Source organism: Rhipicephalus microplus, chromosome 3 (assembly GCF_043290135.1).
Source record: "Rhipicephalus microplus isolate Deutch F79 chromosome 3, USDA_Rmic, whole genome shotgun sequence".
In the NCBI taxonomy this organism is placed as follows: Eukaryota; Metazoa; Arthropoda; class Arachnida; order Ixodida; family Ixodidae; genus Rhipicephalus; species Rhipicephalus microplus.
Genome location: NC_134702.1, coordinates 124,596,046 through 124,612,707, shown reverse-complemented (window position 1 = coordinate 124,612,707; position 16,662 = coordinate 124,596,046). Strand labels below are relative to the sequence as shown.

At 40.4% G+C, this 16,662-nt stretch overlaps 1 long non-coding RNA gene across 3 annotated transcripts in view; it reads left to right on the top strand.

Annotated features, from left to right (window-relative positions):
- Positions 1 to 339: 339 nt before the first annotated feature.
- LOC142803910 (uncharacterized) overlaps positions 340 to 16,662 on the top strand; it is a 51,349-nt gene continuing 35,026 nt past the window's right edge. The window contains exons 1-2 of one of the 3 annotated variants that reach the window (XR_012894364.1): positions 340 to 623; positions 16,124 to 16,264. This is a non-coding gene — a long non-coding RNA (uncharacterized LOC142803910). The remainder of the gene's footprint in view (positions 624 to 16,123; positions 16,265 to 16,662) is intronic. The other 2 variants (XR_012894363.1, XR_012894365.1) reach the window with 2 other exon arrangements.

The window sequence follows — 16,662 nt, the reverse complement described above, 5'->3', positions numbered from 1 at the left end:
AGCATCAGCTTAGCTTTTTTACCAAAACTTACTACATTAGGTCGGTGAAGGTGCGCTAAATATTGCTGCTGAATATTACAAATGCGCGTTCTGACTAGTAGCTCATGCTGAAAGCACTGCACCGTCGCAATGTTCACTGTGATTGAGATGCACTCTTGAAGAACGAGTATACCGCAAGAAATCACTGCCGCAAAAAGAAAAAAAAAAAAAAAAAAGCAGCGCCCGCGTTATCAACAGAGGGCCGGATCGAGCGTTAAACCGCATCTAGCCAGTCTGAGAGCGCCACAAGGCGCCATCAAGTCTCGTCGCCTAGACAACCTTGGCGGCCCGCCTTCCTTCGTGGCTGCCCGGTATTGCTGCGCGCCGGGCGCACAGCGCGGGAAAGGGACCGACATCGTCTTACATGTCACTGCGTGCGCTGGCGAAACACCCTCTTGTGTGCGCGCGTGTGTGTGGTGCAGTGGCTTCTCGATCGGTAGAGTTTGTTAGTCGGTGTTTAGTTTGAATTATGCCTGCGCTCTGTGCTCGGCCTGTGTGTTCTGTCAGTGCTGATTATTGCGAAGGTGCACCATCCTGAAGACTGGACCTGTGGATTCATATTGTGGAGCACTCGAAGTAAAATAGTGAGTACGCTCTCACGTTGTTCCGTTCAGCGCTTTGTTAACTGCCTGAGCACGAAATAACGCCTTCAAACAATTTTGTTTTCAACTAGTTGATGACAAATCATCAATTGTTTACTTAGCGAGAATATTTGTCCGAACTGTTTCACGGGAATGATGGCGAAGTGTGAATGTGGGCAAGTTTTTTTGTTTGTTTGTTTAGATTGTTTGGAGTACAAAGCAGAGTGAGCGTGCGCCGCTGAGTTTCAGCGAATAAATTGAACAGATTTTTGCGGTGTTCTTTGTTGGTAGCTGTTTTTAACGGGGCCCGCTCGTTATGCACATTAATTTTAGTTTACTAATTAATACATGTGTGGGGACAGCACCTGTTAGCTCTAAGCATCAACCGTATCTAAGACGCATATGCTTGGGCATGTTGGTAGTTCATTTACTCTTTTTTTTTCTTATTGCACAAAAACACCGAGAACGGAAAACATGGGCGTGGTGTCCGTGACGTTCTTTTTCGTTTTGTGCGGTGACACTACCGTGATAACTCGTGTTGATGCATCGGGTGACAACACAGCATATTGCTTCGCGTATGGTGCGCCTCGCGAAAGTTGCCTACTTGCTAATACATTCAATTTTGTTAAATTTGTCTTCACCGGCATTTTCGTTAAACCCGCAACGTAGCGTGACACTGTTGACAGCCGTGCCTGTGTAGCGGATCGAGCACTGAAGCTGGACTGAGGTTTGAACAGACCTTTCGTCTGTGTGTGTGGTCGAATTGGAAGTGTTTCGGTTCCCCCGGTGGCACGAACCTTTTCGAGGCAAAAGCGTTCGGTTCACCCAATAGCCGCTTAAAACCGACTTAACTTGGCTTAAAGTGTATGAATAGATGGCGTTAGAATCGGTGTGTTGGAAAACATTTTTCAGGCGATTTGGGCGTTCTTTATTCTGTGGTTTAGGTAGAGTTCCCCACTAGCTTGTGACACACAGTCTGTGGCGGGTTCATCGTATTCTAGTCGTGATGTTTTTTTCTCCGATGTTGGTGTTGGATTGGACTGCAATCTGTTTGAAATGGCGAGAGGCGCCTCTGCCCGTGGGGTCGTGGTCGCTTTCTGTTGTTAGAAAGTGATTCATACGCAAGTCGCTGCCGCTTTTCTTAATTCCTGTGATGTCGCCGTGTTCAGGAGCTTCTTATCCGTGCTTATCGAGTAGTGAACGTCATTCGCCCGAAGCACAGAATTAACACCTACCAGCCCGAAGTGTTTGCCACCAAATCTACAAGCAATGACAACGAGCATAAAATAAAGACCTTTGGAACGCGATTTGTGAATGTTGGCCTGATGCATGTACTACGCGGATGTATGGTAGGTGCATGCGTGTTGCTTGAGAACCGATCAAACAGCTGGTGTCACTTGGGAGGAAGTATATACTGTGCCAACGCTTTCATTGAAGCTTGTTCTTGCGTAAGTGCGCGAGATATATACGGAATGCACAAGTTGGAATTAGAGAACGTTCTTGTCCGAGTGGCTTTATTAAGCAGTCGCAGATGATGGCAATTTGTTTGCTTAGCAGTGTGTGTTTAGATTGGGGTAACCAACAGTGAAGGTAGTTGTGTGTGGGTGTGGAAATTAGTTTTTTTTGTTGCGGTGCCTTCCAAACAAATCCGTTATTTCTTCTCTTCATTGCGTCGGTCTCTTGATGTGGCACTAAATTTTGCTATGTGCGCTTCGTGACACTTCCTCTCGCTCTAGAATGCTCTAGTAAAAGTTGACGCTAAAGTTCAGTTGAAGTGTTTAAAGTTCCTTGCTGCTAACCACAGCAACATTTCTTTGTCTATGTGATCAGATGGACGCTCGTTATTTGGCATGCCTTTTATAACGCAAAACGTTTCTTTTTTTTTTCATTTACTGAACAGTCCGGAAAAAATCGGGGACATTTGTCCCGACTGGGACAGCGCGGGCAAAGTCTTGGACAGTCCAGCGAAATTCGGGACGGCTGGTAACACTAGTTTAGGCAAGTGTATAAAAATGAAAAAAATGTAATAAAATAGAAATTTCATTGCTGGGAGCATTGTCGAGCTTCAATTGCTAACCCGTAAAGGTCTTTTTAAAAGTTAACATTGCCGCAATACAGCAGTGTCATGGGGTGAAGTGCTTGCAGTGTATTGCAGTAAAGCATACATTATGCGCGCGTGTGTGTGTGTGTGAAATGGAAGCGTAGCACTGCTATTAGGCCTAATGCGATCCGCCGTGCTTTGTCTCATTACTGGTCATGCGACAGACGGCATCAGCACCAACTTCAACCTTTGTAAAGAGTCCATATGTTCCCCCCATAATTATTTTTTTTTAATTGTGGCAAGTGATTCACACTGCAGTAAACTTCTAGTATATCGCATGAATAAATTTAAACTTGTTGCATGACCCTAATAAAGAAGTGAAAAATACCTGTGACAGACTCCTTGGTACTCCAGATTTTGTGCCATCAGATATGTGCTCTAAAATGAAAATGATCATTATTAGTGAAATATATACCCAGGCTAGGTATTGGAGACGATTGTGCATGTTTTGCTAATTTCCTTTAAAAGCTCATGCTTCACTTTATCGGGCTTTCTTTAGTTATTAAGAAAAATAGCTCCCCAAGAATGCTCTAAAATTAAACACACAGTTTGTCATGGGGCAAGTTGAGCTTAGCAAGAAAATGATTTATGAAAACCATTCTGTCGCATAACTAAGAGCAAGCTGGTTTCAGGAAACATGTTGACCTGAGATGATGGCACGTGTTCACGCATCTTACAAAGGCTGCTTGTTGTTATAATGTGGCTGTAATTGGACAAATGTCTGTCATCAGGTGTGGAGATACATCGCATCTCTGATGATCAAATTTTTAAAGAATAGGTTTTCAGGGGAAGCTAAAAACTTTTTTTGAAGGGGTGAGCATTAGAGAGCATTACTTTATTAAAGTCTCCAATTTCATTAGGTTAGCACTGAGGCTTACAGGTATGTTAATTCAGCATGGTCACTTGAGTAACACTCAGAGGTCAATAATGATAGGGTGAACAGCAAGGTATGTATGAAACAGGATTATGCAAATTGCAGAAATAGACATAATGAAGTTGTCGAGAAGACTTTGTTAACAGTACATTTACAGGCTTCATGCAGAATTTGCTTTCCAGCAGGGTGAATTTACTTTCGCTGATGCTGTCGATGGCATCATTGCAGTTCATAAGCACTGGTTTTACGGACTGCACGTGATGATCTTGTTTTTTCAAGGTTCATGTACTGATTAAAAAGTATAGGATCAAGAAACTTACATGCTGTCTTAAGGCATAATCAGGCTCACCATAGAGGTAAGTGGTGAGATTTTAGTTAGCTGTATGTGGGAGGCCTGTGTACATAACATCATAGTAATCTTGCAATGCTGTAGCTTTATTTGTGTAACGAGTGAAGCTTCTTTTCCTGTTAAAAATTTCTGCCAAGCAAACAAGTTCCAACAGTAGGATTCGCCCTTGGGTAAAGCAGGTGGTAAGAGTGAGCTTATTCAGAAGCCCTTCAAGAGTACCCACTAAAGGAATTAGTACCTATAGGGCGAAAATTCCAGTGCACCAAGAAGGGCAAGGAAGGACGGTGCAGGTTAACATTTCAGGAAGGCATCTTCTGGACATCATCCTTCTCTAGCCACAAGCTTGTATGGCCAATGTTTAGCAGACTCCTACTAACATAAACTAGGTATAAATGTTGCTTCTCTATTGCAAGATGACACACAATATACTTTTTGAGAGTCTCCTCACCACAAGCCCTTACATTAGCTTAAAAATATTTTTTTCTACGGTGCCCTTTTTTTGTCCTAAACAGTTGTCTGAAGCAACAATATGCACATTGTGACAGTCTAGCTGGTGACCACAGAGATGGCTCCCGCCATCACGATGTATACTCCACTCAAAATGTAAGACACTGCAAAATCATAGTCCGGTGTGCGTGCATACGACCTTGAACATGCAAGCAGTGACCACTTCTCTTGTGTTCTCTGCACTGGCACATGCTTGTCGCACACCTGTTCAAGATTGTGACAGTGAAATTAGTTCTGACAATGCTGTCTCAGAGGTAAGACTGTGTACACCCTTAGGAACACCATGGTGGAGCGAGCAGAGATTCATATCAAATGTAGTAATAAACTGGCAACACCATGGTAATATAAGCACACTTGCATTAATTTATTACATTTTTATTGAGGCAGACATCACACAGCTAAGCCTAGTTGTGATCTCTTTTCATTATTGTCTACATAGTTTTTCTGTTGGTCACAGCACAGGAAGAAAAATTTCTCTGTGGGAGCACCATATTTTAAGCTTGCATGACTCCAATGAAGCACTGTGCGAACAGATATATTGAAAATGTCAATACTTCGGGTCCTATAAATGGTGAACTGGTTGTCACATTCAGCCGGTGATCCTGCAGGAGCTTTAGCATATACTCTAAGGTCATTTTGCATCAACAATGCCACATACAATAGTTTAACAATGGTTGTTAATGGGCAAGATGATGCATAGCTTTAGGGAGGTTATTAAGCTAAGGGGGAAAATTATAGACGCCTAAACACCACTGGAAAAATGAAAAAGCACAGAAAAAGAGCATCGGTCGCAGCTCAACTACAGAAAATTTTTACACTGCACCACACATTTGCATCGTCTAGAATTTTCCCTAATAATGTTATACCAACCTGTCTAGCAGCAAGTACTTCTAAGGTAATAAAGTGCAGAATGACACTTGCATAAGACAGGGAACAGGACGCGAGTTAACTGCCATCTATCTTTGTTTGTGGCTTTGGTAGAAAATATATAAGGAAACAGACACATGTTAAGAGTGACAGTGTGCAATGTAACAGTCATTAAAAACATCACTTAACATTGCCTGCTCGAGAAATTGTTCTGGTTTTCAAAGTTTCAACAAATGTGTCACAATTAAATACACCACTTCTTTTCCAGCTTGAAGTGCTTCCAACAGTTCACATCTATCAGGACTGCTGCCTGTAATCTTTGTCTGGTATTTAACCTGAACTGACATGCCCTAATACTTACACACAATCAGCCATATTTGTCTATCTACCCTTAACAGCCTGTAAGTCCACGTGTAACAACACATGCTCCACCCTTCCAGTGGTCATAGTCCATACGGGTCATTATATCATTCAGTTAGCTGCCTAACTATACTTTCATTCATTCACTTCATATTTCTTGAAAATAGAGATATGTGAACCCTACAACTGCTTTGCAAAAAACAAATAAAGTATCACACTTGCTATGATGGCTTAATTAAAAAAATTATTTCACAATGATGGCCCAGAAGCTTTCTCTAGAAAACATGTAAGGCCCATATGGAGAAGTATGTGTCCCAGGGAAATTCTGCAACTGCCAAATTCGAAGGGTGTGCAAAATATTCTACAATTTCACATACCAAGTTGAATACTGTTCTATATGATTCAGTCGCCATTATTTGTAGAACTAAACATTTTTTACTAGTTTAATAAAATTTAAAATGTTAAGTGCACTGAAATAAAGAGAAAATGTGTAAAAGTTTCATAAGTTTCATCCCTGGTAGGTTATACGCATTAAATATGACAGCTTATCTAGTGCAGCTGGCTGCTTCGCTCTAGGAAAGTGATTTTGCTACCGATACAATTGTCACTTACCCTTTCTTAACACTTCTGTAGATTTTAAGGGCTTGATGTTTTCGCCAGATACTCAATTCCTACTTTTAAGATTTCTAGGAGTTCTTATCATAGCTGCAAAGGGAGATACAGCCAGTATTTGATGTACTTGTTTTTATATTGCAATGGAAATAATACATCAAATGGGAAATAGCAATGAAACATTTTGTATTAAATTTTATTTCAAATTCGTTTTGCTGCACAACTTGTGTACCAAACAGTGGCCGACAACCATTGGGTGTATTTGCACCATGCTCTGCCATGACGAAGCACATGCATGAAACTCGAGAGACACGAGCTCATGCATGCAGGTGCAATTATTATGTAGTCATCCCTTGAAACATCCTTGGTAATTTTAAATACTTGGCTGGGCAGATGTCTGTTAAATTATTCTCGAATGTCCAGGCTGGCTACAAAATGAGCAAGGCTAATAATGTTCTTGGCTTGTGCCACAAATTTTTTACCCTTCATTCTTTAAAAATACTTCCTAACGCTGTTGTTGTACAACCAAACAAGAATATGTACATGCTCTTTAGCATACTGTTATTCACAAACTAAATGCCAGTTCATTAAAACTCAAGATAGTTAAACATTCATATTCCATAATTACGATCAAACTACAGGTGAGTTACCACAACAACCAATCTTGCACTGATGTCATTATGTTTTCATTATGAATTTAGTAATTTGCATGCTTGCGTCTTTTTCAGAGTATGCATATTATTATACAGGACACCACAACTAACTCATTTATCAACTTCAGTATTTTATCACTTTCAATCAACCATCATATTGCAAAGTCTTGAAACAAGTCACTTTTAAGACCCACAAGTTTTCTTGTGCCCTTACAGTGCATCGAAGGCCCTGAAGTGTCAAACAGGCCAAAAGGCATTGGTAAGGCTTGTTCATAGGCATTGGACAAATCTGTTTACAAAATGTGTTAAAGGCACATGCGTGCACATGTTTTGGTTTGATTGTACGTTAACATTAAGAAAGGAAGGAGTGGTGCGACATTTCTGGCACAAGCCAAGCATGTGGTTAGCATTGCTAACTTTCACTTCACTTTATTATCTTAAAGACCCCGGTGAGGGGGTATTACATAAGGGGTAGGTTAACAAATGGAGGTTACAGAGAGTGATCTTCTGACAAACAATATGTATTTATGTTTTGCGCAAACGTTGATGAACACGTGATGGCTGCAATGTCATGGGGAAGGCCATTCCAGTCCACTGCTGTGCGAAGAAAAAATGAGGCAGCAAAAGTAGTAGTGCGAGGGCGTGCGCATGCGATTGAATAAGAATGGGTTGTGCGGTGAGATATGCGCATTGGTGGGATAATGTAAAGTGCTTCATTGAGGGAACTGTTAAAGAACTTGTGAAACAAACAGAGGCTGGCGATGCGGTGATGCACAGAAAGATTATCAATATCAATGTCATGTTTTAGGGATGATATGCTTATTTCGTATGTATATGAAGAGTGAATGAACCTAGTGGCACGATTTTGTACAGATTCTATTTCGTTTATTAGGTATATCTGGTGCGGGCTCCAGATGGGCGCTGCATATTCTAGTTTAGGTCTGATGAGCGATTTGTAAGCCAGAAGTTTTATGTCTAGTGGTGCGTGACGCAAACGACGCTTTAGGAAACCGAGGGGTCTGTTCGCGGATGATATGATGTTGTTTATGTGAGTGTTCCAGGAAAGGTCAGATGTTAAGGTGAGGCCTAGGTATTTATGACTGAACTTGTTCGATAGCGGAATTAGAGATTAGGTATGAGAATGATAAAGGATTACGCTGGCATTGAAATGAGGCGAGTTTGCATTTAGTAGGGTTAAGCTTCATTAACTAAAGATCACACCACTGTTGCACGAGATCCAGATCCTGTTGGAGTGTAGTTTGATCAGATATGTTAGTAACTGTGCGATAGATTACACAGTCATTGGCAAATAAACGGATATGGGAAGATACATGAACAGGAAGATCAATAATATATATTAGGAACAAGAGGGGTGCGAGTACAAATCCTTGGGGGACGCCGGATGTTACTTGGAGGGAGCTAGAATGGGTATTTTTAATGGAGACGAACTCAGAGCGGTTAGTAAGAAATTGTGTGGTCCATGCAAGAATGTTGGGGTGCAGGTTCAGCTGGGAAAGTTTCAACAGTAGGCGTTTGTGCGGTACCTTATCAAAGGCTTTTGCGAAGTCGAGAAAGATTGAATCGGTCTGAAAGTGATGGTCGAGAGAAGAGTGTATATCATGAATAAATATAGCAAGTTGGGATTCACAGGATAGTGATTTACGAAATTTGTGCTGGGAAGAATGAAAAAAATTGTTGGTGTCAAGAAAGTTCATGTTGTGTGAATATATGATATGTTCCATGATTTTGCAGGGAACGCTTGTTAGAGAGATGGGTTTATAATAATTTAGGGGGGACTGTCTGTTACCTGATTTCTGGACTGGAATGACCTTTTCCTCCTTCCAGTCGTCTGGTAAAATTCCTGTTTCGAGTGACAATGAGGACATCATCGAAAAGTACACTGCAATAATTTCCTTAGTATTTTTTAACAATTTAGAGTTATTATTGTCTATGCCAGCTTATGATGAAAGTTTTAATTTGTCAATGAGTGATGAAATGCCACTAACGGATAACACAACAGAGGCCATCGCTGGTAATGTCGTAGTAGGTGGCGTAAGAAACGGTACGTTGGCTTCTTTAGTGAACACTGATGAGAACGCGGTGTTAAAGATATTGGCACAAACAGTGTCGCTTACGTCTTCATTTTTATCGTTTGTAAGCGTGATGTCTCGTGTTAGTTGCAGGTTTATGATTTCCGAGAATTTTCTAGGGTTAGATTTCGGAATTTTAGATAAATCATTGTGATAGAATGTCTGTTTCGCTTTTCTAATTTCAGCATGATAAGCATCTTCCGCAGCATAGTACTTGCCCCATGCGCACGCATTACCATTAAACTTCGCAGCTCGAAAGAGGCGCTTTTTTTTATTTTCAAGTGTTTTCAAACTTGTGGAAAACCATGGTTTATTTTTATTGGCAGTAAAGCTCACTGTGGGAATGAATTTATTAGTCAAGTCAGTTATCTTGTCCATAAGCATAAGCCAGCTGTCATTGAGAGAACAGGAACCGAGATTGAGTTCGAAGTGTGATAGGAAATCTCGTAATTCACGATTAATTAATTCATGGAGCGTATTTTTGGGGCTAAGATAAATATAGTATGGATGACTTTGTGATCGCTGATTTCACGTAAGTATGCAATAGATTTTAAGCTTTCGGGGCTATTTGTTAATACCAGGTCTAAAAAGTTTGAGGATTCACTAGTGACGTGCGTTAGTTCGGTTACCTGTTGGATGAGATTAAAGTTGAGGCAAACATCGACGAATTCCCTTGCTTCAGTATTTCCCGAGGTTGGTGAAACCTGATTGAGCCAATTAATGGAGGGAAAGTTAAAATACCCATAAAGCAGAACACGTGCGTTAGGGTGTTTATTAGTTAGCTGGGATAAGATTTTGTTAAGTTTGCGGGGGAAGTCTGGGTCAGTTCGAGGGGGCCTATAGGATACGCTAAGTATTATTGCTTCGGGAGGGGCACGGCATATTACCCATAATGATTCTAGTTGTGAAGATGTGTTGATTAGAGAGCATGATAGTTTTTTTTAGTGGCGATGAGTATGCCTCCGCCACGTGAATTTTTACGATCGTGATGAAAGAATATGGTATTTATCCCGCACTAACTTTATAGTTAGTGCGGGAGTTTCAGATTAATTCCAGCCTATTTTTTTAGCAATATAACATGTGGTACAAATAGTTTCTGTTAGTAATTTCGCAAATGACAACACTATTATCAGCAAATCATGACGAAATTTAGATGATAGCAAGGAAGGGGCATTGGCAGTTAAAATGAGAAATAAGCTGGGCTTAGCTGAGCACAAAGTGAATTCGATTTCATGCGAAGCATTCAAAGTACTAAACTTTGTTCGGTAGTGCCAAGGTCCAGATGACTTAACTTTAAAGTAAATGTTTATGACTGACCTTGTCAAATGTGTTAGAAAATTCTAAAATAATTCAGTCTATGAATCACTCCATCAAGAGAATGGTACAATTTATGAATAAATAAGGGGAGTCTAACTTTGAAGCGTAGTTTTAAATCTATACTGCGTAGTGTTGTATGAAATGTAGGGTGATATAGAGGTACTTAGCTGCTGAATAAGCTTTGTTAGAATATAATATTAGTAGTGGCATTACAACATATGTGCAAGTTAAAATGAGGAAAAATAATAATAAATTTTTAAATTCCAGAAGAAAAAATCAAAATTAAAAAAATTACAGCATATTTATGGAGTGATTGATGATGAGTGGGGTGAAGCGTCCGTCCATGCATGCGTCTATGCGTTCGATCGCATTTGAGAATGCAGATGACGCATGGGTAACACAGATGAGACGCGTGCCAAAGGAGCTGAGCACAAGCATCTTTAACGTGCCTGCCACTCTGCTTCGTTCATGCCCCACCAACGATCCACTACGTATGGTGACTATAAAGGAGACTGAGAGATCCGCTCGTTCTATGCATATCCAGGCACAGCCCCCCATGCAGCCAATCTGAGAGTAGGGGTACAGCGCCATCTAGTTATCTTTACCCAACTCCAGTTTCTATGTAATTCTTAAGAAAGCGCTGTCTATTATACTGTTCGGCAAATACTGCCTTCCTTTCTTTGTTTTCTCTCCTCTCGGTTATGCGTGATGCTTTTACCATATCTAAGGACACAGTGAAAGATGAGGCATCAGTACCAAAAGGACTTATTTGGTTTGCATTCTTTTATGGTTTGGGGGAAGTATGAATATTTATAGCAACTTGATTTAAAAGTGTATTTATCATGTGTTTGTGAGTGCCTGTAAGGTGTTAACTTAAAATGACAGAAAAAAATTACTTTTGACATGTCGATGTTTATGTCACTACAAATTAATTGAAACAAAAGCTTTAGTTTTGCTATTTTTGCCCTACCTTGTAGTGTTAATAGACCAGCTTTCGTTAACAACTCAGTAGGAGAATTCGTTAAATTGAATTTGTTATAAATATACCTCATTGCCTTCCTGTGCACTCCCTTTTAATCCTTGCAATTGGTAACTTTGTATGTGGAAACCCCACAATACTATTATAATCATGTTAGTAATATATTCATTCATTATTATTATTATTATTATTATTATTATTGCATTGATAACATTGCACTTGATTTGCAGTTTACTCATTAAATCTGTATTTCACTGTTACACTGTTCAAGGCAGTATTTATAATGTCCTTACAAAGACCTACATATTTTAACTGCATTTAATGGACTCAGATATATCAGCCAGTCTTGTGGCACACCCTACAGGACAAGAATATTTTCGTCATTTCAGGACATCCCGGGGATGTTTTGGATTTTTGAAGGAGGTACGTATTGGGGAATGACTGATGCACGGCTATCTGTTTTTCATGCAACCTTACCTTATCTCCAAAAGATCAGGTGATGACAGTATGAGGCAAAGCAGTTAGACCTTTTCAGAGTAGCTTTATGCCTTTCTATAAATTGCAGTGCCATGTCCTCCTCTGGCAGAGAGGTGCTAGGCAATAGGAGGTAAGGGAGTGCCAGCCCGTTTAAACTTTGATGCAGCACGCAGCAATATTTGGTTGTGCATATGTCCTGTGCTTTACACAAACTGTTCTTTAGTTGTTTGGACTGCTTGAAATACCCTGTGCCTTTTTAAAATGAAACTTGTACTGGCATGCAATGAATTGTAAATGTTGTCAGCATTAGATGTACAAAAAAAAACCATCATGAAGGCAATAAGCCCTTATCACTTATTTGCCTTGCACTACAGCTATTCTGGAATGAAGAGAATTGCCATAAGGAAGATAATAATAATAATAATATAATAATAATAATAATAATAATAATAATAATAATAATAATAATAATAATAATAATAATTCACACCAACTGGTTTCATTATAACAAATGATTCCAGCTGATTCCGTGTCCAGGCCAGCTGGTTTCATTTTCAGTCTCGAGTGGTTCATGCTGGGACCAACTGAAACATGTTGCTAATGTGTTGGCTTGTACTTAGTCTCAGCTGTATACAGCCATAGTTTCAGTTAAAGTGAACTGAAACCGTGGAGTATTTTCACCTGGAAAGGAAAGAATGTAGAAAGTTATGCATCCAAAGGCAGAAAAGAAAACAAAGAGGAAAGATAAAACAGGGAACAGAGCAAGAAAAAAAAGGCGAGCTCTCAAAGAGAAAGAAGAAAAGAGAGAAAGAAGGAGGCACACGCACACTGAACTTCTCTCGCCCTCATTTTTGAGGGCTCCTCGTTTTTTTCCTATGCGTCACTTTTTTACCATTACCTGGCTAAATGTTCGCTCCTATACACAGATCAACTGAATTGATGGCGCTCTCAGATTTAGCGTACATGCTCGTTGTCACATTCTGTCCCAAAATTCTCATGCCTGTCGTGCCAGAAAACAGCTTTGCAATGCAAATCACTATCGTGCAGCTGAGGAGCTGTATCATGCACAGATCATAATGTCAGCCTGATCGCACGAAATGACGGTAATAACTTAGTAGTACACCATGCATAACACAAACGTTCAGTGGGCCCTTAAGTTATGTCGTCTTAACTGCAAAAGTGCAAGTTGTGCTTTGCCAGCATTTTCCTCAACTATGAGCCATACACTACAGCTGTGTTTTGTATGAATATAAAAGAGAGTACTGCTTGAAATGTTAAGTACACTGACAATACAATTAAAAATATGGTAATCGGCATTTCTAAGAGTTACATTTTCTTGTAAAAAACTGACACATACTCATGTCAATATTCGTGCCGAAAGTACGTCTTGCCCAAGGATATTTCTGAAATATTCAGCATATTCCACGTAGCTCCGGAATCGACATTATGCGAAGCATGCGGAGGCATGCTTAGCGTGACCATGTTGAGATTTTTTTATAGCGGCACGTCATGAAATTATGGCAAATATACGTCCAAATGTTCCACACACAGACATACATTGAAGAATTCCAAGTGTTTATATAACCAGTTGTTTGCACTTGTGCAATGATGCAAACATGAACTTGAGCATTAGGAACACCAGAATCAATAAGCTGGTATGAAGTGCTGGTGCTAGTGAGGATGGTAGCCTTGGACGCTGCTGCATAAATCAACTTCAGTGCATGGCACCTAGCAACAATTGACATTAACCCGATATCACAGCTGCATCATAGGAGTACATATGTAATGTTTATAAAGCTAGATTACCACCACTGCAACCACTATTAACGTTTCATGACCATATTAAGGTATTAAGCTATTTGAAAAGTAGGTCCGAGATCTGGCGTGGCTTTGTTGTAGAATATGCTTGAGTGCCGCGCAGAATGCTTGGGTTCGATTCCTGATGGGACCGCGACATTTATTCTTTGCATTCGTCGGGTCAGCGCTGCCGATGTGAGGCTTTTTAGATGCGAAGCATCTCTGACTCTCGTGTTTAACACCGTACGTACGTCCGTGCGAACGCACCGCAGCGCGTTTCTCTCGCCGCAGGTATTGGAGCACTGCCAAGTAGGTCAAGTCGCAGCTGCGCGTTGTCGTCTCACCCGCAGCAGCTGCCGGCTCTTCCACCCGCTCATAGCACACATCTCTCCCACTTCACCCTCTCCAACACCTGCAACGCTCGACCGCACGTCGAGTGGAAACACTTTTTTAGCTCGTTATCTGCGATGAAACTTGCACGAAACCCAACCCGCCTTCCATGTCTTTCCCTTTCAAACAAACGTTTACTCGAGTAAACATTACACTGAGTTCGCTTCCAGCCGTTCTTCCAGCACCCGCGTCGACGCCCGTTTCAACTGGGTCAACGACGTGAGCACCACTGCTGCTTCGCATCCCAGCAGGGTTCCCTACGGGGAAATGGTTCATCATTTTTCAATGCTCACGCGTCAAAATGTTTCCTAACATACTTGCTAGCAAAGCCACAACAGGGTGTTTATCAATTTAAAATTTTCAAATTTAGTGATTTTTCCAGGTTTTTCACATAGATTAAAAGCAAACTCCATGACCATAATGTCTGCTTGGAAAATGTGCGGTGGAAAGAACACTTTAGCAGTAAAAAAATAAAATAAGAGGCACTCATATAAAAGAGCTGAACACATTTTACACACACACTCATAATGTTGTGAGTGTATGTGGTAAATATGAAAAAATGTGTGTATCTGATCAAAACAAAACTTGTGACCCAGGCACTGAGAAAGTTGGCTGTATGGTTTTTGGAACAACCAGAACACAACCACACAAATAAAATCAACTGCAGCGGCAAGTTTGAAGGAGCCTGCGATAGTCCAACAGTGCAGCCAATGCTGCTAGGAAACGTAAAGGTGGCGCTATCTCTTGGCATTCGTATAAAACAAGGATGCAACAGCCCGGCCAGTTGGCTTACTGGAGCACATTCTAGTTCATTATAATGGCTATAGCCTGCAGGCCATTTAGGATTGGATTAGATTATTTTGATCTAGACTGCTGTATTTACTAATGATTTGCATCCTCGTCTCATTTGTACATGTCTAAAATATACTTTTCAGCAAAAAGGAGTACTTACGTATTTTATGCGACCTTGTCTTGACAACGACTAACAACAATGTCGTAACAACGAAACTGTACAGCAAAATTTACTTTATCCTTTCTTTCACTCTCTTTTTTTTACACAACGCACACACGCTTGTTGGTGTTTTATTTCTCTGGGTTCTGACACCTGGAGCACAATGAAAGTACTCAGACACCTGCAATAAAAGCTGCAGTAGCGTTTGAAGCGCTGATGTTTGAATATGGGGTGGAAAAAAGGAATCTGTCGGACCGCAACTGCTTCCCCGATTCCATAGGTAAATAAAAGATGCAGAATCGTGAGTTAGGCAAATTGGTGAGTGTTCACCGTAGAATATTTTACAAAGGAACGGGTTAGAAGCAGTCAGAGAGGGTCACAGCGCTGATTTCACAACTGAAATTTATTTGGAAAAGGAAAGAACATATATAGAAAATATTGACTCATCAAAACTATGCACATGTACACATGTGTTACAACACAGAATGATTCATGTCTTCTCTAAGACCCTATGTTCTTCATCTAGACGAGTGTTACATGAAATACTTATGCACTTGTTGTTAGATCTAATGAAAATGCTTCGGCTACTTCACACATGCGCTAATCAACATGTCAATATTTGATATTTGTTTTCTACAAGTGGGGCACACAGGGCTGGGTAGTATCGCAATAGTATTTAAGAGATACTTTTGAGTGTCTGTATTGCTGTATCGAGGCACTTTTAAAAAATGTATTTGTATCTCAGTAGTGAAATACTTTTACGGTGTATCGCATGTATCGCGATACTATCCAGGACACGGGTATCTTGTTACTTTTTTTTTCGTAAATGAGCTGAGACGTGTTGACAATGAGGAAAAAAATTTCTGCTGTGACCTCGGCAGTCCACGGCAAGATATGCACCCACCATTTCTACATTTCTGCTGAGGGCGAAACTGACTCCTACCTTCTTGAAAGCGAGCTAGTTGCTTTGCTACCCGCATCCCATGATGTGTTTGAATGATGGCCTGCTTCAGCGTGACAACAATGTTATACTGCTATATTGAATTCCAGCACAGATATTTTCATTGTGAGGAGTATTGTATACTGCACAATGGGCGCCATATTTTAAATGTATTTCCTCATGCCAATTGAACGAGCAGTGTTTGTTTTTCTCATTTTTTTCCACTTTTTTTTTGCAGCGCCCATTTGAAAAACTGGAGCTTATTGCGGAAGCCACAAACCACCCAAAGAGAATTTGGTGCCGTGTGCCATCTACGATACTTCTTTCTGCAGAGCATTTCTGAAAAACGCCAGCATGGCCAAGCAGCGATTCGAAAGAGGTCTTTTTGAGTTTCCTTTCGCATTCCTTGTTTTGTCCGTTCTTAATTCTTTCTGCCTTTTCTAAGATGTTTCTAGAAAACACTAAACCTTCAACTGGAAGTTCGTTTGTTTATGGTTCCAGCACTTCGCTTGAACTATGCTCCTTCTAGCATAACTAATAGTGTTGCTGTTGAGTTCCGGATTTCAGTGTACAATGCGTGTGACTGATGCTCTCATATGGCATAGTTTTTTATTGCAACTGATATCTGTAAATATGTGGTTATTAACAATTATGTGCAGTGTAAGCATCCTTTGTAATGCCTTAATGATACTCGGAGAATGGCGAACATATAATAAATCAATTTCATTTGCAAGTTTCAATGTGCTGCACATTTTAAATAATATGCTGCACATAAAT